The sequence below is a fragment of the Lepisosteus platostomus genome, chromosome 26, assembly GCF_059453375.1.
Source record: "Lepisosteus platostomus isolate fLepPlt1 chromosome 26, fLepPlt1.hap1, whole genome shotgun sequence".
In the NCBI taxonomy this organism is placed as follows: Eukaryota; Metazoa; Chordata; class Actinopteri; order Semionotiformes; family Lepisosteidae; genus Lepisosteus; species Lepisosteus platostomus.
Genome location: NC_142636.1, coordinates 5289909 through 5312753, shown reverse-complemented (window position 1 = coordinate 5312753; position 22845 = coordinate 5289909). Strand labels below are relative to the sequence as shown.

The following is a 22845-nucleotide window of genomic DNA, read 5'->3' as shown; positions in this document are numbered from 1 at the left end:
CAACAATCCGAGGGGTATAAGAGCAGCTTCATTTCTATGTGCAAAAGAGCACAAAGAAAAATTTCGGAATTTAGTTGTGTCTGGTCCCTTACCAATCCTATACAGAGGGGACATACCCTATAGTAGGCTATACTCCCTAAATCACTGGTTGCATACAATAGAATAACCTTTATTAATAATTGGGACATTTTTTGGGAATGGCTTTTATAAATGGGACGGTCTCCACCTTAACCAGAGGGGATCATTAATTCTATCCCAAAATATAGCAGAGAAGCTGCTTGCTTGACTACTAAGAGCACCAACCAGGCCTCAGCCATGTGATCTTAAATCGTGTGCTGTCTGTACTCCCAGCTCTAGTTCACCTCCTGTACCGACCCAGGTTCTCTACCACACGGCATCCCATCAATCACATTACTATCCAGAACCAGCTATGAGTGTGAATAGACAGAGTATTGCAACTATCACTAGACCTAGATTAGAATTCAGACGTTCCTTTAGGGGCTCCTGTGTTGACAATTTAATCTCCATTCCACTGGTAAACCTAAATCAGTTAAAACAGTGGTTCTCAAACTGGAGTACCGCCAGGTGGTACGGCAAATGACCCTGGAACTGTGTCGTGTGCGCTGAAAAATCGGGACGTGTTTTCTATTTTGTATTTTAATACGTGTCGAATATGCAGGCTAGTTACTACGATACAGTGCGCGCTAATACTTCAGTGGACACAAGAGATACTCTGTAATTCTATACCACTCTATAGGAATGCGTGCTACGGATGCAAGTGATCAATTGTATTTTAAAAAAGCTACTGTATCTCCAGCAAATAGGGAGAAAGGAGAATGTGCGTGATTCTGGAACAATGTCAACGTTTTAAACACAGGAATGCATAGAAATACGTGCTACGAACGCAGGATAATCTTGTGAGCACACGAAAGCGTGATAACAGAAAAATATTTAAGAACTGTTCTAATTTGAGAAAAATACACCGAGCGTCTCTGTTTTTCGCTCCCATGCACATGAAATAAAAACTTTAAATAAATACGGAAATAAAAACGGAAACGCTGAAAAAATGCAAGCTTGCGGATTGCTAAAGCAGGTAAGCTACACTATTTTTGAAGAACTTTATTTACCGTTGGCAAAAGAGCTGACACGTATTATGTGTAGAGAAAAAGCTGCTAAACAGCTCGACCTGCTGCCCCCCTCCCCCTGAAAGACACAGTCATTCATAGAATTATTTAAATGAAGGATTATATCAAAAGTACACTGACAGAGTGCGTTAAGATGAGCAGATGTTTTTCACTGCAATTAGATGAGTCTGAAGTCGATTTGGCCAATTTGCTCATTTACGTTAGATACGAGTTTGAGGGTATGTCCCATGAAGACTTTCTGTTCTGTAAACCGGAACTACAGGAGAGCACATGTTTCAGCTTCTGAATGAATTTATCGAAGAGAATGGCCTCGACTGGATAAAATGGGTCTGAGTTTGTACAGACGGTGCTAGAATTAGAGAGGTTGCTCCAGAAATTAATGTACGCATTACAACATCCACCGCGAGACCTTTGCCGTCAAGAAAATGCCTGACGATTTAATATCTGTTAGACTCTGTTGTGAATTGTATCAAGGCTCGAAAAATTAATTCACATCTGCTTTGCTCAACTAAACAGGCTCACCCCTCTCACCCCTCTCTGAAATGGTGCTTTTTTATTAGTTGTTGTTAATGTTTTTTTTTTCCTGTAAAACACTTTGAGAAGCCAGCTTTAAAGGCGCTATATCAAATATTATAATATTTATTATATGTATGTGTGAGTGTGTATGTGTGAATTTCTGGGGTTCCTATGAGATGATGACTTGTAGGTGGTACTTGGATGCTTTGGTTGGATTAGGGGTGGTACTTGGTCCAAAAAGTTTGAGAACCACTGAGTTAAAACATGAAACTACCAAAAAATGCTCACTGTTAAATGTTCACTCACTAGGCAACAAATCAGTTCTGGTTAATGATATGGTGCTTGACACCATCTCTGACCTGTGCCTACTAACAGAAACCTGGCTTAGACCCACTGACACTATTCCTGTAGTTGAAGTCTCACCTAATGGCGAAACGTTTTTGTAGAAAGGTTGTTGCTCAGGGCATGGAGGTGGCCTAGCAGTCATCTTCAGTGAGTCTCTGAGAATTGAATTAAAAACTATCAATGACTTTCACACATTTGAAGCAATGCTCCTTAAAATAGCTCCCGAATCATCTACATACATTCTTTTAGTGTACAGACCACCCGGTAGATCGCATCCTCACTCAGCTAGTCAAAGATTCCTTCGAAGTACTGGCAGGACCTATAATTAGTATGATGAACACGTCCCTTGATCAGGAGTTGTACCTGATCAATTTAAGGTAGCAGTTGTTAGACTGCTCCTTAAGAAGCCAAATTTGGACCCACAAGTTCTTAACAACTACAGGCCTGTCTCAAACTTTTGATACACAGGCTTGAATCTGAGGTTGGCTTATGTGGAACCATCCTTAAGTGGTTTACTTCATATTTAACTCAGCATTTTCATTATGTTCAAATGTCTAATAATTGTACTGCTGCGTCAATGTCACCAGTTCAATTTGGGGTACCACAGGGATCAGTGCTGGGACCAGTATGTGTCACGCCCCACACTCTCCCTCGCAAACGACGTTACATTCCCGGAACCTCTGCTTCACAATCTCATCCCTGATTGAACCCAGCACATTCTCACATGCATCGGATTCCTCAAATTCTCACTCCATTATCAATCATCCAATCACATTCCTTTCCTTTCAGTATTTAAACCCCCTTCGCACACCTTCCCATGCTCACTATTGCGAAGTCTTTCTTAGTATTCTCCAGTGTGTGTTTCCAAACCTTTTGACTGATCTCCTGTTATCAATCTTCTGCTTCTGGATTTTGTCTTTTGAGTTGTTTTTGAATATCTCTCGTTACTGGACCCTCTGCCTCCCTTATCGACCCAGGCTTTGGATTTTGTCTTTTGGATCGTCCCTTTGCTACTCTGCGTCCTGTGGGATTCCGGTCACGAATAAGGATCCTCCTATTCCACGTATAGGTTCCGTGACAGTATGGTTCTCTCTTCGCCTGCTTAGTTTACAGAATGCAAGTCGTCTTCATATTCCATGAATTAATAAAATAACAGTTGGCTGTAAAGCCTTTAGTTACAGGACCCCCATATTATGGAACAGTCTCTCACCCCATATCTCAGGATTCATATCCCGACTGAAGACCAACAGTACTACTTCAGCCTAGCCTATAATAATAATAATAATTGCTTACACTTATAAATTAATATATATTTCTGCACTCAAAGTGCTTTACAGGTAATGGGGATCCCTTCCACCACCACCACCAGTGTGCAGCTCCACCTGGATGATGCACCAGTCCTCCCCACGCACCAGCTCTCAGTGGGGAGGAGAACAGAGTGATGAAGCCAGTTCTGAGAGGGGGAATATTAGGAGCCCATGATGGGTAAAGCCCAGGGGGAAATTTGGCCAGGACACAGGGGTAACACCCCTACTCTTTTCGAGAAACACCCTGGGATTTTTAATGACCACAGAGTGTCAGGATCTCACTTTTACGTCTCATCCGAAGGACGGCACCTTTTTACAGTATAGCGTCTCTGTCACTATTCTGGGGCATTAGGACCAACACAGACCGCAGGGTGAGCGCCAACAGGTCCAACAGAGACAAGCAGTTCCAAGCTGAAGAGGTGTAAACGAGAACAAGCGAAAAGCAATAATAAAGCTCACATGGACACCGAGCGAGGAGGTCAGGGAAGACTGTGCTTCAGTGTATAATGAGATGGTGGTGAATGAGTGATCCGGTAGGTTGCCTAATTCAGTGTGGTCTACGCAACAGGGAAGCAGGGATCATAACAAGTAGCAAAGGAGCATTTTTTTCAAACATCGGCTGCATAGAGCCCTGTTACTCAGGAGTTAGTCAACAAGGCTCCCAAGAAGAGCTGGGTGTTGTAACTTGGGCATTTCTATCCACCTCCTCCATCTGAGGGTTTATGGCAGAAACTAAACTACACTTTGCCCAATACACAGCTCGCCTGTGCTTCAGAATGGAATGTGTTCAACAACTGTATAGAATAGTATGTCTTCCAGGGCGCCTTTTTGTAGGAAGGAAAATAATTCCCTCTTGCAAACAGGTTTCCTTTTCCTGCAGGTCTCACTCATCTAACATGCTTTATGCTCAGCTGCTGAATGATACATATCTGCTGTAGTCTTACCTGGTTGCTGCTTGAACTCAGTGTCTTACTGATACATACTCCAGAGAGGCTCTTTCCATTCAGACTGATATAACCTCTGACACCACCTTTTGTTTGTGTAACCATGGAGAGTATCAATAACAGTCAATTATTTTGCACAATGTGTTTGAAAAGAGTCTTGTACATGCACATATACATCGTTGGATATATACTGTATATACTGTTGGTCAAGTTATTTTAGAGGCTAAAATACCATATAATAATCCCATTTAAAGTATTGCAAAAGAGAAAGTCAACATATACAGGCACTTTCTATACTTTACACATGCAAAAGCTTTTCACATTGCACTCTTTCAGTAAGAGTCTTCTCGCAAAGGACACAGAGATTTGCCACTCTTCTTAGCCACAAAGCGCCATCGCTGTTCATCATTCTTGAAAAGCTTGAAATTCCCCCTGATCTGCATTTTTTTTCTGCTGCAGTAACATTTTCACATATTGTTGTCTGTTAACACGGAACAAGAAAGCAAAATATTTAATTAAAAAATAAATATTGTAGTATTATTTACCCAAGATATTTCCTTTCAGTGACTTGTACAGCTGTTCAGCTCATTGTAAGCCACCATTAGTTCTATATGCAGTTCAAAGCCACAGTCAAGTCTATATTTGTGAGCTTATTTGGGGAGCTGCTGGGATGAGACAAGACCTTTTCTCCTGACATCAGTCCTGTAGAACAGTGGACCAGCTCTCAAATGGGATCAACAGAGACTTTACTAACTCACTGCTGAGGTTCAGGCAGAATATCCCACAGTGTTGACCTCTCACAAACATGCTTTTTTATTTACAGGTCAGACACGTTGTTCAGCAAGATGTTCTCAAATTGAAAATCTGAGCTGTTCTATGATCAATTTACAAGAGTTGATCTGTTTTACAATCTTGTGCAATGACCTCACTTCTCTAGACAACTAATATCAAAGTTTGTTTCCTGCTTTTCTAGGCACACAGAGCTGTCTGTTAAACACCTGAAGGACACCTGATGTCAGGAACTAACGAGGGTTAGAACAATATCCACTGGTGCTCTGATAATGTTAGACACCAGATATTGCAATAGAAGATCGTAGGTCGACTGCATTATTTTAAAACTAATTTGACTAAAATCTCAAATTAAATTGAAGATATATCTGTTTCTCCTTTATGTAACAGGTGCAGATCTTCTGAAGGCTCTGCCCCAAGTTATATAAACTTTGGGTAGAAATATTTCAGTGGTAGTCAAAGGTATTTGGGAAGAATATACCCCAGACCCTGAATTAGCACTCTCTGGTTGTTCAGAGACAATGTTCACATTAACCATCAGCACTGGCGTTTGGAATAATTGTGGCTGAACAAAACTGCTTCTATAGCACAAGCAATCTGGAGCCATTCCATGAGATCTGGGGCCCTTTTTCTCAATATACTGTATCTAAAACATAGAGCTTTGTTAAATATCCCTGATAGTTTTATACAACCATTAATTGTGTGATTATAGCTGTCACAAATTTTGACTTAAGAAAACTGTTAAAAAGGCAGCAGCAAATTTGAGGATTTTTAATCTATTGTCTGTTTTTCATATGTTTCTCATTAAAAATATCAAAACTTTTTTGAAGATCCAAGAGAAGTCTATCCAGAGGCCAGTCAGCCAAGCAGCAGTGCCACCTAGTGGTCAGAAAGCTGAGCACAGACGGGTAGGACTATAACGAGATGAGGGATAATGTGGGAAAAAATTATAAAGCAAATAATGTTAGGATATATAGTTAAGTGTAACAATTAAATCAGGAGATGCTATATCAAAACTGTACCACTAGTAATGCTTCATTTCAAATTTGCTGTCTGTCCAGCCCAAACTGTGAAGAGTGACCAGATACATCCTCAGGTTCAAGTGATTGTCCTGCACTATTCAGGGGCTCAATTTAAGTATTGAAAATCCTAAAGGGCAACAACAACTCTACTGTATGACCTTCACCTTCCTGTATGGAAACAGGAGTCACTTCTGTGCACAAAGTGTGGTCAAAAGTACTGTATGTAACCATCTTGTTGCAGTTGGTAATGATCTTTTGCAAAAACAAATCTCAATGACATTGTATCAGCAATTGTTACATACTCAGCCTACTTTTAAAGTTTAGAATGACATTATGAAAGATAAATGGAAAAACACTGATCACAAGTAAGAAAATAAAAATGTAAACAACCACCTGAAAAAAAAGTCACAGTTGAGTGGACTGTATGCAATACTGGGTCACATGATTACAAATATACACACACAACTTGAACTCGAACATTATTGCCATATGTAACCGGTACTGGTACAATGGAATTCTTACTTACAGAAAGTCTCTCGATTGTAAAACAAGTGTAAAAAAACAAAAAGTGCAAACAGTGCATCAAGACAATGTACAAACAAACAATAGACAATGTGCAAGTAAACATGCAGGCAGTTTGAATGTAAACAATACAGACGTGTAAACAATGACTGGAGAAGTACAATAAATAAATTACAATGAGGTAGATGGTGATGGTGTGGGTGTGGTCCGAGGGGGATGGCTAAATGTGTTCGCCAGTCTCACTGCTTGTGGATAGAAGCTATTGAAGAATCTAGTGGTAAGTGTCCGTATGCTCTTATATCTCTTGCCTGAGGGCAGTGGGGTGAAGAGCTCATGCCCTGGGTGGTGACTGTCCTCTGTGATGGCCAGAATTCTACCACGGCAGCAGTCCTCATAGAGCTGTTTAATCTCGGTGAGACCGCAGCCGATGACCTTCTGGGCCATATTGACCATTCTCTGCAGTGCCTTTCTTTCTCGCGAAGAGGTGTTGCCATACCACACGGTGATCCCGTTGGCGAGGACGCTCTCGATAGTGCAGCGGTAGAAGTTCACCAACACATGTATTGGCAACTCAGTAAAGTACTAATACTAGGTGTTATTTTTGCAGTATGTGTTGTAGGTATTCATATGGCATGGACTGTATTTTAAAGTTGTACAAGTTCACCAAGCCCCATCCCACTCAACTAGTTACAGCAATGAAGTATTACACCTGAACTTGAGCTAAACCTCAAATGATTCAACCATGAAGGTGAACTCAGTTGTAAAAACAAAAACCGAACAACACTGAAAGCACCCAGTCAACATGGTTAGGGATGTAATAGAAAGTTAAGACCAAGTGCTTTGTGCCAACACATTATGGGAACAAACATTACACTGGAGCCTCAACTCACATCCCTGTTTAGGGCCACTGGAAAAGACCAATCAGTGACGCTCCCCAAGAAACATGGGGTCATTTTAGCTAATCCATTCACGCCCAAAACAGGGACTAAGCTACTGTGGAAAGAGACTAGATGTTTAATTAGCTTATTATAGGCAAAGGACCCTGTGATTAGAGGGCTTACAGGTCTGGATAAGAATACTTACTGTGACATCCCAGGTAGTCTTACTCATTAAATCAGGAAGACTGGTTTTAAGATCATTAAACTATCTGAAGTCACAGATTTAGACACCACAGAAGAACAGGGTTTTTCAGGCATTTTTATTGCAGCACAGAGAAAAACCAAGACAAGCATTAGTGCCTCATTCCACTCTGAATCCTTCATGCAGCCCAGTCATGTCTGTCACTTTCCACTCAGGACCAGACCACACAGGCTGCTCAGACCTGGCACCTCTGGACTCGTCCATCTTTGCACACAACCCAGAGGATCCCTCGGTCATAGGACACATGCCTGGCCACACCAACTGCCCTTAGAGCCCACCACCTCTTGCCAAAGGGGTTACAGGCATCAATACCAAGCCTGCAGGAAAAGGCACAGGGTTAGAGCAGCCTAGAATTAGGACAGTCATTCATGCACCCACATGCGTTATCCCCTCCCCCAGCTCACCTCTTGAAGACCACTCCATTCCTGTTCACCCCATACACACTGCCATCTGAGCCCACCTCCACCAGGGACAGGGAGCCCTGAATGGGGTACCACCTGTCAGAGCCTTTGCAGGAATCCCCACTCACATCCAGCTTGACAAAGATCTGGTCCAACCTGTTCACTCCCCAGCAGCCAAAAGGCCCACAGGAATAGTACTTGAGGGAGCCCACAACAGGAATCCAGGGGATGTTGCCCTGGCCAGCATACTGCAGCACAGGCCCGCTGTTCAGGCAGAAGATGGAATTGGCAGCATTGACACCAACCACGAACTTGTCTCCACCAGCATCAATCTGGATGAGGGAGCCTGCAGAGGAGAGCAAGAAACAGCTGTTCTCAGCAGGGGGCAGTGCAGTGCTCATTCCTCAGTTACGACAGAGTGAAATGGCTGCCTTCAGCCAGAAAACGCATTGACAGGTGGCCTGGCAGAGCCTGGTGGATTCATGGAGAAATCTGAAAGCTACCATTTCCAGCCTCTCTAGATGAGCTGTAGCCTCACCTGGTTGCACTCGGATCCACCTTCCTCCAAGCCACTTGAACACAAGGCTTGCGAGACTCACACTCCAGAGCCCTGCTGGCCCCACACTCACATGTTTCCCCTTCATGGCCAGAGAGACCCAGCTGTTGCCCTGGTAGCTGACCAGGTTGTCTGCATTGTCAACTCCACACACCAGCATCTACCTGCTTCAGACTGCCAGGCACAGCCCGACACTGCAGGGCTTCAGCCACAGACACTGGGGAGGAGAGGACACCACTGGGTCAATGATCACGTGGAAGCAGCCTGGGCTGTTGGAAACATAGGACCATGAGCATCCAACACTGAGGGACTAAGTCAATATACAAGAACAGAAGAAACAAGCCAATAGGGCATTAATGAATCAGCAACAGCCACAAGTGAACAGAGCTCCATACACAGAATCAAAAGTTTGCAAAACTTCAAGAGCACACAAACATCCATGTTGTGGATTTAACACTCTTAACATTCTTAGAACAAAGTGTGATTGTACCCAGCGAGTCAAGGCCATGGGATGTTCTAAGAATATGTTGATCTCTGTCCCAGCAAAAAGGCGATGCGTAACTGCACGTAGCTGTCTTCTCTGTCCTAAGCCTAAGACCTATAAGGACTGGAAAATTACTGTCTCGCCTGTCTTTGTTTTACTAACCTACCATAATGAAGTAAACACGTTGAGGTGTTGCATCAGCTAAGTGTATAAAATAAGGGACCTTTCCTATTTTACTTTGAAAATCAGCTCTCACTTGCTGCACAGACTGGTGGTTGCTGTTTTTCCCTATTGCGCAATATGAATAAATGCCTTACTGAGTGAATGAGAACACCTCTCCTGGCTCGTCTTTGATAAAATTCCAAGACAGGGACCAGTTTGCTACCAATTTAGAAAGGCATCCTGGCTTTTCAAAGTAGTTTACATGGATGTAAAAAGTTATGTCAATGATTAAAAAATTGCAGTTGGAGAAAGTGTGGACATTCAAAGGAAGTAGATAGATTGATACTTTATTGTTATAGCTGTATCAGTTTACTTTTCAGTCCAGAAACTGGTCCCTGTCAATGTTGCCTCTGCCCAGACACACAGTGGATGCGTTGTACAGTCTTATGGCAGAAGGCAAGAATGACCTCCTGTAGCGCAGGGCTTCCTTGGGGCGCCTCCCGGACATTCTCAGACTCAGCTGCTCCTGGACATCCTCAGACTCAGCTCGGACCACCACGTAACGGCCAGTGTGTCCGAGAGTCAGAACTTCACTTCAACAAGTGAACTACGGTCGGAACTGTGGACAGCTGAATCTGTGGATTCAGGACTTGCGCTACATCAGGAACGAACCGGTCTTCTTCCTGTCTAAAGAGTGTGACCTGCTTGGACCCACAGTCACTTTTCTCCTGTGGACAAACTCTGCTAGTTTCAGCCAACACTAACTATCCGGTCTTCAGAGAGCATCAGCAGCACACCGCAGCAGAAATCTCTCCCAGAAATCTTTCTCTCGCTGAACCAGCACTGCCTGGCACCGAGCCGATTGGACACAGCAACAAGCCTGCAGCTGTTTGTGTCTGCGGGAGATCTGAATCCACACAGATTGGATGAGTATTCAACATTCTGCATTACAGCTCGAGAATTCAATTGTTACCTCAACCTGAGATTATATCAATTTAATTCCTATGAGTGATGTACTTTCTTTTGAGTATCTAGTGTAGAAGTTGTAATCCAAGTTCATTTACGAAACGGTCTAAATGAATGATATACTGAACGTATGTCCCTCTTGGTTTGTAACTCTTCATGACTGAATATATACCTTTTGTATTCTGCTAACCCTCACAATAAGATCTGTTATGTTTATATGCACATTTTATGTATTAATAAATGTATTGTGGTGTATTAGTATCCGTGTGTGTGTTGCTGAGTATCCCTCTGGGTCGGTCTTATAATAGCCATCAAAGACTCATTTTGTGACTTAATGCTACAATTAATAATTGTCCCAGTAAATGCACAAAACCCCTACATTTATTGGTGCCTCATGAGAGGATGCCTACCCCACAATTGCACAATTGCAGCACATCTGAAACTTCTGCAGGTGGCATGACTCTGAGTTGTATTTAAAGTCCAAAGTATAGAGGGTGAAGCGGAACGGAGAAAGAACTGTTTCTGAGGAGCCCCTGTGTTACTTACTACCTGTTCAGACACACAGTTCTGAAGTCTCACAGACTGTGGTCTGCCTGTCAGATAGTCAGTGATCCACAAGATCATGGAGGCACCGACTTGTATCTCCTCCAGCTTCCTCCTTAGAAGTAAGGGTTGGATAGTATTGAAGGCACTGGAGTCAAAAAACATAATCCTTACAGTGCTGCCAGCCTTGTCCAGGTGTGAGTAGGCCCTTAGCAGCATGTAGATGATTGCAACCTCCACACCAAAACTGGGCTGGTAGGCGAACTGTAGGGTGTCCAGTGATAAACTAACTAGAGATCTCAGGTGGGATAAGACCAGCCTCTCCAGTGCCTTCATGACATGAGAAGTCAGCTCTACTGGTCTGTAGTCATTGAGGACAGAGGGGCACCCTTTCTTTGGTACCGGGACCAGGCATGATGTCTTCCAGAGCACAGGGACTCTCTCCAAGCGCAGTCTCAGGTTGAACAGTCGCTGGAGCACTCCACTCAGCTGATCCGCACAAGCCCTCAAAACTCTGGGACAGACGTCATCTGGACCTGTGGCCTTACCCTGGTGAAGCCTCTTCAGCTCCTTCTTCACCTGGTCCGCCGTGATGGTCAGCCTGGCCTGGGGGATGGTGCTCATAGCGCTGTAGGTGCTGCAGGTGTTAATGGCGGAGGTGTTGGAGAGTGGCAGCTGTGGGGGATGGGGGGGGTGAGTAGCTGTCGGGGGTTGTAGCTGTAGGCGGCCATGATTGTGGGGGATGGAGGAGGTGTTGGGCAGTCGCAGCTGTGAAGGCTTAGGGAGCGTGTGGCTGTGAGGGGATGGGTGTTGAGCCACAGAGGACCCTGAATCAAACCTGTTAAAAACTGGTTCAACTTGTTGGGCATCTCCAGGTTCCCCTCCGTTGCACCCCCAGCCTGTTTGAAGCCAATGATCTCTCACATGCTCCTCCATACGTCCCTCACCCTATTCCTTTACAGCTTGTCCTCTACCTTCCTCCTGTAGGCGTCCTTGTTCTCTCTAAACTTCTGCTTTAGCTCCCTCTGTACACCTCTTCCTTATCCCCCCTCCTAAAGGCTCTCTTCTTATCATTCAGAAGAGCCTTCAGGTCGCTGGTGATCCCGGGTTTGTTATTGGAAAAGCAGTGTACGTCTTTGGTGGGGATGGTGTTGTGTACGCAGAAGTTAATGTAGTCAGTGACACAGTCCATCATGTTGTCTATGTCGTTCCCATGTGGTTCGCACAGCACATCCCAGTTGGTAGCCTCCAGGCCACCACATAGATCCTCCATAGCCTCCTAAGACCATCTCCTCACAGTCCTAATGCCCGAGGTTGGCGCTGGACAATAGGCGTGTATAGTGGTGTAAGCAAGACAAGGTTGTGATCTGATCTGCCAAGGGGGGGAAGGGCTGTGGAACTATATGCATCCTTAGCGTTGGCATAAAATAAGTCCAGTGTTTTCTGTTCTCTGGTCGGGCACTTAACAAACTGGGGGAAAGTAGGCAAAGTGATGGAAATAGAGAAGTGGTTTAAGTTCCCTGAAATAGCTATAAAAGCACTAGGGTGCTTTGTTTGTAGCCTGGCTGTGACTGTGTGTATGATGTCACACGCTGCCTCTGCGTTCGCCGTGGGTGGAATGTAAACAACAACAAAGATGGTGCATGTAAACTCCCGCGGCAGATAGTATGGATGCAGTCCTATGGCAACCAGTTCAATGTCCGGGTTACAGAAGCGCTCCTTTACATGAATATGTCCAGGATTACACCATCTGTTGTTGACAAGCAGAGCGAGCCCCCTCCTTTCCTCTTACCGCTCACGGCGTTTCTGTCCGCCCGCACTGGCTGAAAGCCGCCGATGGTAACATTTGAGCCAAGTCTCGGTGAAACACATGATACTGTATTCTCTATACTCCCTCTGGCTCCTCACCAGTTCGTCCATCTTGTTCACTAAGGACCTCGCATTTCCCATAATGATCGAAGGAAGATAGGGTTTAAATCTCCTTCTCTTTGCCTTTCGCGTCACACCAGCCCTACAGCCTCGGCTTCTCCTCCTCAGCTACTCTGGAACTGATGGCTTCTCTCCAGTGAGTAGAGCCGGACGCGTTAGCGCTATCAGCTGGTTCCGCGTGTAGACAATGCCTCTGTAGCTATCGGCATTGCAACCCAATAGAAACAGTGGTCCGAGTATCAGAAAAAACAAGAAAAAGTATCTCAGCTTTCCTAGCATCCATCATGTTGTGATCGCAAATCTAGTTGCCGGCAAGGGTATGAAGAAAAAACACTAACACACTACCATTAACTAACTGAAAGAAACAAAAAGACAACAAAAAGACACAGAGCTGCTGTAGAAGGCTGCCACTAACACAGCGCCATCTTCTTAGATGCGTTGTTGTAGCTGCTTGTTGCCCTGTTTAAGGTAGAAGGTCACCCCTGTCTTAAGCAAGACATCCCACTGATTCTCTCAACGTCGATCTGCCAGTCCAGATTGAAAAGAGATGAGCACGTGGGGTTCAATCTGGAGCTCATACAGGACTGTGCCACAGTCATGGGATTCACAGTCTGTCTTGGATCTCCATTTACTCACTTGTGAGTTTCGGTTCAGTGCTGCAGGGGTTCAGGCAAAGACCTTCAAGCTTGTGGTGGTGGAACATCTGTTCCAGTGTGGGCTGCCCACGAAAGACCTGCTTTGATATGATTGGAGACATAAGACTTCAAATCAGCTTTCTAGATGAAGTGAAAAACAACTGAGCCGCCCTGCAGTGAATGGAACCTTTCTGAGCTGCTGTACATATCAGAAAGCACTCTGGATTCTTCTGGAGTCTCTCAGAGGTTGATAGCTCAGGGGATTCATTTTGTGTTGAATGTGGAGTTAGTCTTCTCCACAGCCTTCTCATAATGACAAAAATCACAGCTATTGATTTCACATGGGGTCATAAACTGCATACCATTTATTTTAATGATGGTGCTTGTTTTACAATAAAACTGAAAAAAAAAGAATTAAAAAAACATCTGATTCAGCATAATCCAGTCCAATATAATAAAGTTTATAAAGTGTCAACATCATTAGAGATGAGGCAAGAAGATTTCAAATAAGATCCTGAACAGTGCTCCCAGGAGAAACAAATACAACTCAAATTAAACTTTATTGCCATATGTAACTTATACTCATTTTTCTAAACTGATATACTGGCAGGATGTAACACTGAGTTTTTGTCAGAGTTCCATCTCTGTTTACATCATGCTGAGTCTTGAGGAAGAGCTGCTAACAGTGTCCTGTTGTTCCTTGTCCCACTGTAGCTGCAGCCCAGAGCTCCCTGCAGTGCAGAGCACCTGACTCGTGTGCTTGTGGAGGATGTGCTGCTACTGCCTCTGCAGGATCCCAGGGGCCCTGAGCTCCAGGTAGGACTGCTAGACTCAGCTGCTAGTGTTCGGTACAGGCGGCAGACGGTGTCTTAAGAATACCTGCTCTTGCATTGTGGAACCTGTGAAAATTCACAATGGCTGTACATTCTTTTTCAGAGCACAATCCCTGACACATGTGCTGTACCCTTTTCTTAAAAATGACTCATTTCCAAGGTTTTGAAAAGGAGACATTAATTTGGAAAACATTGGCAGAGTATTTAATATTTAAATGATTAATTAAAGATTTGCCATTTGTGTACAATCACACACCCGATTCCTAGTCTCTACTTCGTCCTCTTCATCTGCTGCATCTGGTCAAGCTGCTTGGACCAAGGCTGCACTCACAGGGTTGTGTGTTTTTTCAGTCTGTGTCAAGGAGGCCCTGAAGGAGTATGTCCTCATGAGCTTTGTGGCATCCCTTCACAACCCCAGCAATCAGGATCAGTCAGAGCTGCAGTGATCTGGCCTCACTGTGCTGCCATGTGTCTGTGCTCTGTATTCTGCTGCACCTGGGAATGTGTGAAGTACTCCTGAGGTGTGTGGAAGGTGTGAGGGTGTTTGTGTGTCTCAGCGTGTGCAGACTGGTCCTCTGCAAACTGGATGTGCTGTTATTCCTGTCCTCAGGTGAACTATCTGGAGTCGCAGGTCCTGATTGAAATGGGGCAGAAGGGCTACCTGGGGCTGGGGGGCACAGTCTTAGCTCTGGAGTACATAGTAAAGAACTGTGCCCTTGCAGACGACACCACCCAGGTATGGAGCTGCAGTTTACGGTTCTTTGTCAGTAATGTTCCTGAATGAACATGAAATAAAACCTTGGACTTCCTGTTGAGCAGCGCCCTGAGAACTGTCAGTCCATCCCAAGTGTTTGGCTTTACCTCTTCTTGCACAGCATGAGCACGTCCCTGCTCCACACACAGTGGGATAATGTGTGTGTTTCTGTGTGTTCAGGCCGAGCAGAGTGTGAGCAGCAGCACTGTGAGGCAGAGCTTTGAGGCTGTGCTGGCCTGCTGGTGTGCCGATGAGAGTGTGACTGAAGTAAGTGCCTCTGTCTACAGTCTCTGCCACCTGAGACTGGGAACCTCTTCCAGCTCGATGCTCAGGCAGACTGTTGTCAAGCCTGTCTATTATCTCTTCCTGTATCCTTTCATCCTCTTTCACTGTGTTTCTTTAGAAAGTGGTGCTGCTTTGGTCGTACCTGCTGAAGTTCCTCACCTGGAGGAGTTATGAGCTTGGTTAGTATTGGGGATCAGATGGAGTGTCGCAGTCCAGTCCAGAGCAAATTTGCTCTTTGGTTCTGGGACTAATGATTGCCTCCTCTGTGTGTCTGCAGCTCCTCTCTAACACACAGAGCACAGTGGCGGATAAGGTGTGGGCCTGTAGGCTCACTCAGGACACAGTCAGAGTGCTCTGCCCTCTCAGCTCCACCTCTGAGGAGAAGGTGAGTCTGACAAAAGGCTGAGCTACATGAGAATCTGGGACTTTTACTCACTAAAAGTCTTATTCCTCACCTAGTGTTGTGACGTAGTGACATAGCAGGTTTGTCTGTAATTTGCTGTGTATTAGATGTTGTAAGGTGTGTGGCTGTTCAGGCTAGATTCATTCATGTGAGCTGTGAGCTGTGTTTCCATGAGCAGTGTTTGATTGTCCAGTAGAGGAGAGAGCCCATTCAGTGTGAAATGTGCGTTCTGCGCTCTACTTCAGTATGTTGTCTCCAGAGCTAACATGTCCTCTCAGTGCAGCTGTACAGAGCAGCCTCCTGAGCTCAGTGCTCACTGTCCTCTTCTCCGGTGTCACAGGCCTTCCTGTACCAGTGTGTCAGTGCAGCTGCCCAGAAAATCTCTCAAAAGGAGACTGTGAGAGATGCGCTTCAGGACAGTCTACAGGAAGTTCATTTTGAGAATCCTGCAGAGAGAGAGGTGAGGTGATCTGTTCCCACTCCTCACACAGACTCAGGGCTTCTACTGCTTCTACAGCCATGAAAACTGTAATTCTGTGAGCGTTTTCTTTCTACACAACTGATGGACAGACAAGGAGTATCTTTGAAAATCTTCCCATCTGATCTCATACATGGAGTATGAGGACAGATGGGCAGTTTTCAAAGTACTTTTCCCAAGAGAAGCATGTTCTACCTTCTTCAGAAAGTCACTGAAAGCTGAGATATATTATTCTAGAAACTGACAACATATGAATGGAAAGTAAACATTATACCAATGATCTCTGGTATTCCTTTAAAGGGGAACTGTAACACATTTTTATATTTAGAGCTTAGAAACTATCAGCATTGATGAGTGTATTTTAAACCACAATAAAAGTCAGATGTAAGCTGGAGGCTTTACAAGTTACTGTGTACATCACAAAATAGACAACATTTCCAGAAATGCCCAACATCTGCGATTCAACAGAAATATTGCTCTCGACATTAAGACAGTCTAGCTGATAAATTGAACTGACTTGTTAATTCTGAATGCAGATCACACTGGAAACTTTCTGTGGTCAAATGTCTGCAGCACAACCTGTACGTATTCACTCGTACCTCACAGTACATGTATCATTTTAGTGACTAGTGAGCAGGAAGGGCCGCTTCACGGCGCAATTCATACGAACTCTCGCTCTCCCCGTGGAGAGAACAGGGGTTTGTGACAATATGGCAACTTACAGAACTTTCAAAACGTTCATGATTTTGTGGTTAATTCGATATTTGTCAATGTTTTCTATGCCGTTAATCAATTCATTTTGCTACAGAGATTTACTAACCGGTCTGAGAAACTGGGACTGCAGTTCCCCTTTGAAATTCTATCGGAAAGCTGGGCGGCGCATGAAGAACCTTTGACAGGCTTCCGTCACCTTGCCAAGACGTCACCTTTAATAATCAGCTCTTGCAGGTCCAGTCACTCGGAATGCTCCGGCTGCCACAAAGAGCACTGCAGCAGATCGAAAGGTATTGCCCAACACCGTTTCATATTTGCAGATGTTCAGGTGCAGGACAGCATTACTCTGCTAAACTGCCACGTGGCACAGTGAATCCTTAATGTGCCATGTATCTAACACACAGTAAATCTTACTTTTATAATTAAAATTAAATGTCTATTACTTATATCTGATGTACTGATATGTGACCATCTTTGTGTATTCTTTCAAGTTAATTGAATTGAATTACGTCAGGAAGAATGTATCTGAATCTTATGTTAAGAAACGCTACATCAATTAAACAACAGCTGAGAAGTTTAAAAACATTTTAAATAACGTTTCATGCACAGTGTAACCCCCTTCTTGCAACAATCTGGTTCATGCTCTTTTTAAGAAGGTTTTTGATTGTGTGTAAGATAATGTTTTTACTATTGTAAATTGCTGTCAGCTGGAGTTATTATGTTATTAGCAATTTTAGACCTATTTCAAATTTTCCTTTTTTAAAGAAAATTTTGGAGAAAGTTGTTTTTATTCAATTAAAAGAATATCTGGTCTCTAACATTTTTTTGAGTAACTTCAGTCAGGTTTTCGTTCTAACCATAGTACAGAGACAGCATTGGTCCATGTTGTGAATGACCTGAGACTGAGTGAAGATAAACATAAGTTGGTTTTACTTGATCTCAGTACAGCTTTCGATACAGTTGATCACAAGATTCTGATCAACCGACTTGAGAACTGGGTAGGTCTTTCAGGGTTGGTTTTAGAATGGCTTAAATCTTATTTGAAGAATAGATCATTTTTTGTTGCTTTGGGAAATCAATCATCAAAACATTTTGACATTTCTTTTGGAGTTCCGCAGGGTTCCATTTTAGGACCTCTGCTCTTTTCATTATATATGTTACCTTTAGGTAATGTAATTAGGAACTGTGGGATCAACTTAATAGCTATGCCGATGATATAAAACTGTATATCTCTGTTCCATCTGAAGATCAAAACTCCTTCAACAGACTAATTGGCTGTGTGTTAGATATATCTCAGTAGATGTCCCAAACTTTTCTACAGTTAATCAAGACAAGACTGAAATATTGATATTGGGTACTAAAATTCAGAAAGAACTCTTGCAGGATAAATTCAAGTGTTAAATCTGTCCATGCATTTGTTACCAGTAGAATCGAATATTGTAATGCTCTGTTTAGTGGGCTTCCCAAGAAAATAATACATTCCTTACAACTTGTTAAAATGCAGCAGCACGGATCCTAACAAAAACAAGAAAGAGAACACATATCACTCCTGTTTTGAAAGATCCTCACTGGTCACCTGTATTTTCTAGGATAGATTTTAAAGTTCTTTTACTTGCTTTTAAAGCTCTAAACAGCCCAGCACCTATGTACCTTACTGAATGTCTGTCATTATATGTTCCTATACGTGACCTGAGATCTGCAAATACTGGCCTTCTGCAGATCCCACATGTGAAATACAGAAAGAGTGGAGAGGCTGCTTTTTGTTTTTATGTTTCTAAATTATTAAACTCACTACCACTTTTTATCTGGTAGTCAAGCTTGGTACATTGTTTTAAAAAACATTTGAAAACATCTTTTTAATTTAGCTTTTAGTTAAAATGGTTCTCTGTTCTTTCTATTTATCTTTCTTTTTTATTTATCTTTTATTGTTCTTATTCTATTTCGACCTTCCTAATTTCTATTTCTTTTTCAAGCATAAATTGACATTGATGTTGCTTTACTGTATTACTGTGTTTTCCTTTACAACTAAAAGTATATCTCTTAATTTAAGATTTTATTTGTACGCTTGGTTTGTAAAGCACTTTGAGATGCTGTCTGTATGAAAGGTGCTCTATAAATAAAGTTTATTATTATTATTAGGAGCACAGTTTAAAAATGTACATAGATTACTGGAGGAATGCAGGAAACTAGATGATGAAAGAGCTAGGTAGAGAAGGAAAAAAACAGAGGACTTCTGTTTTATAAGGCTGAAGCTGCAATTCAAGCTCTCTCAAAATTACACAAGGCAAATGAAAAGTTAGGACATGGAAGTGTTAGGAATGTTTATAAAAGGCTTAGACGCAGGGATAGTAAACTTCGGACACTTGAGCAAAATGTTGTGGAATGTGAGCAGGCAGTCATTCTGAATGAACTGCAGAAAAGTGAGTTAGAGAAGGAAAAGGCACAACTAGTGAAGAGAACTGATAAATTGCAGGAACAGTTGCAAAAGATTAGATATACAGTACAAAAAAAGGAATCACAGAAGGTTGCGTATTACAAAAGGAAATGTGATTCTGAAGCAGATTTAGCACATGGGGAGAGGGACCTGGATGAGCAGGTGCAGTTCTGGCAGGGAGAATATGAAGGCTTGAAAACAGAGACAGACAGGAGAGTGAGTCACAATATTAGCACGTGTGAAAAAGGAAAGTATAGTGATGCTGTAAGAGAGGCTTATATGGATTTAGTAGCAAACATGGGCATTCGTGCACGAAAGGCTTCTAAGATAGTCAGAATAGTTTTGGATAAATTGGTAGGTATTCAGGTCGACAGATTGCCAGGGGAAAGTTTTTGTAAATATTTTGTGTTAGACGAGAGACAAGTTTCTAAAACATCTAAAAGAAAAACTGTTGCAAGAAAGTAATTGAAGCCTTGCCACAGATGGGACCACTAAATATGGCCATAAATATGGAACTGCAGGGACTTCTTTCCAGGAGGGTAGCAGGATGCATTTGGGACTCAGAGAGCAGAGAGGTGGTGCAAGATGTTGTTAACAGTGGAAGCAGGGATTCGGATGCAACGCTTTCTGAGAAGGAAATTGTCTACAAAATTACAAAATTGGCGACAGGGCAAGTACAGAAAAAAACATTAATGAAATCCTGGCACGGTACAGAACTGATATCTTGCCTGAAATTGTATATGGATTTGATTACCTCAGTGAGACAGACAAGGCTAGGATCAGACTTATCAATGAGTTGTTCTCTGAATTGCATTTAATTGATGCCTTGGCACATGAGGCAAATGTTACACTTTCTGTCTGGGATGATTGTTGGTGGCGAAAAGGTGGGCAGTGTTAGTTTAGACTGGATGCCTAGAAGGGTTGGAGAGAGTGGTACAGTTAGACTGATTAGATCAGTGTGCAAAGCCATCCATGAATGAGGGTGTGAGAAAAGTGGCAAATCTGTACAGTTTAGATCTTTTTTGTTGAGCCAGGGAAAATCTAATCATGTCCCTCTGATTCCCTTTAAAGGAAACTGAATTAATGCAATGTTCCACAATGCAGCTAGAGTTTATTTTTTGCAAGCTGAATTGCTGGAATTCATGCATGATATACTGTAGGTGATGAAAACAAATTAATACAAGCACTGTTTAAGGTTTTGAGTGTAGCTCAGTTGCAGGATGCAGAGCACTGGGAATTATTTGTAAGGTTGTGACAGAGCAGTTGTGGAGAGCTCTGGGAGCACGTTTTAGAAATGAATGCGAGATACAGGGAGCTAGTGTGTAAGCTGAAGGAATGGCAGGCTGATAGCAGTACGTAAGTCAGAGGTGAGGTACGCTTGTTTACCAACATGGAGGCAAATTCCGGACCTGTTCTGCAGAAGCTCACAGAATAGAGAAGCCCTGAATTATAGGACATGACTAGGCAGGCAGAGGAATTGATCCTTCCTAGTTTTGTAAAGGTGTGTTGTAGGATGGTAGCAGATCATTTGGAATATGGCAGGTACTGTATGATAAGGTTTCAGAGGAGATGTATAAAATGTTTGAATCAGCACCAAGACACATGTAAGCTATGAGAGGGACTTGGGAATCTTTGACAATTTACTTAAAATACTGGTCAGAGCAACTGCAATAGCTGTTGAGGGTTTGATCATGTTTAAGGAGAACAGGTCTTGGCAGTGGCTTGAAAAACTGGATTCTGAAAAGAAGGCAGAAGTTTTATCTCAAGCTTGAGTATCAGTTAAAGAGCAGAGGGCTGTGTTTTGGGAGCGGATGGATAGGATAAGAGATGCCAGGTTGCAGACACTTAGAGAGAAGAAGGAAAAAAAGATAGAAAAAGAAACGAGATATAAGGACAAAGGAAGTACTAGCGGTAGAGACAGGAAAGTATGGGGACTTTGGAACAGCGAGGAAGAAATAGACGAGCAGCTGAGGAATTTAGATGAGAACAAGAAGCTTCCTGCAGTTACAGCACAGTTGAGGTTTAGGAGATTTGTGAGAGGAATGAAACATGAAAATGGAGTTTTCAATTTTTCAAAGGAGGGGAAAAGGCTTAGTGTAGAACAGCTGATTGATAACTAAAAAAGTGTTTTCAGCAGCCAGAGGAAATCCCAAGTACATCTAGAGAAGACAAAGATTAATGTTTGGCACCATCAGGACATACTGTTGAAGAAAAGGTAGAGTTTTTAAAGGAGGCTTTTAAGCAGCATTTTAAGGCTGGGGATCTAGGTAGAAAAATGGTTTGTATGGAAAGATTAAGAATTCTTATGTTAATTAAACCAGAACACTTGTTAGGTAAGAGAGTTAGACATGCTTTTGAAGAGAAAGATAGGAAGGTGAGATACAAGGGCACAGTCGTTGAAATGAGCCTAGATGGCCAGGAGTATGTTTTTAAATAAATATGATGGATTTAGAAAAATGTGGTGGTTTGCTTTGTGGAAAGATTATATGAATAGTTATTTAGAATTGCTTCCTGTTAGTGCAGAGGACTTTGTAGGCAAGAAAATGGAGCACATTTGTGAGCAGTGAAGATGGGAGTGAATGCTGGTGGCCAGGCAGGGCAGTCCGTGTAAATAGAACAGGAGAATTGTTTGTTGTGGATTGTGTAGAGGAGGGTGATCACGTTTTAGGCTTTAATTGATTATCCATTGTTAGATGATCACATGGATAATGAGGTGAGGGTTGTTGCTTAGATTTCTTAAGTTCCGGGCAGTTGCTAATGTTACACTATGTGTCAGATGCAGATAATTTAGAGGAAGACGAAAAGGAAAACATCTTGTAGCTTATGCTGATGCGCCAGGGAGGCTGGTGAAAAGTTGATCCCTGGAGCCAGCAATACGAAATTACTGCTCTATATATAATGGCTGATGTAAATAACCTCCTTGCCTTGTGATAGCTGGTTTCCAACATTGTCTATAGTTACTTGTGAGTTATAATTTTTACACTGTTGTTCATTGTTATTTGTTGAATATGTATGTTATTCAAGTACAGTTTATATCCTGTTAAGATTTATCTTATGATGTAGCCGTGCAATGCCTGTGATAATGCCTTTTTTCCCATCAGGTCCAAAGAAAGTGCATATCCTCAGAGACTCTATGTTGTGGGGCCTGGAAACACTGATGCCAGCAGAACAGGTGTGGCTGCACCCTGGCACAACACGCAGTGCCCACCAGCACCTGTACCACCTCCAGGCCCTGAACGAGGATATATTACTGATCATTAACACGGGGACCAATAACAGAGCCCAGGGGGACTCCTCCTATGACATCCTTAGTGCTAGGACTGTGGCAGTAAGGAGAGCATCTCCTTGTAAGGTTCATATGGCAATTTGCTCAGTTTTGCCACGGCTCTGCGATGCCTCTTTGCTGCTGGAGCTGTGAAAGAAGCTGCCCGGGCTCTTTCACAGCTCCCCTCTCACATGGACCATGTGCAGCTCCTCAGGAGCAACAGAGTGCTTCTGCAGAACCAGCAGCCCGTTGCTCAGGTCTTTGCTGCTGATG

General features: G+C 43.0%; 2 pseudogenes across 1 annotated transcript in view; one reads left to right on the top strand and one right to left on the bottom strand.

Annotated features, from left to right (window-relative positions):
* Positions 1–7905: 7905 nt before the first annotated feature.
* Positions 7906–22845, bottom strand: part of LOC148639771 (fish-egg lectin pseudogene) — a 61473-nt pseudogene continuing 46533 nt past the window's right edge. Inside the window, exons 2-4 of the transcript XR_015930732.1 lie at positions 8670–8904; positions 8135–8477; positions 7906–8047 (exon numbers count right to left, since the gene is read on the bottom strand). The product of XR_015930732.1 is annotated as a fish-egg lectin pseudogene (transcript). The remainder of the gene's footprint in view (positions 8048–8134; positions 8478–8669; positions 8905–22845) is intronic.
* The window catches only part of LOC148639775 (uncharacterized), a 14063-nt pseudogene continuing 5538 nt past the window's right edge, over positions 14321–22845 (top strand).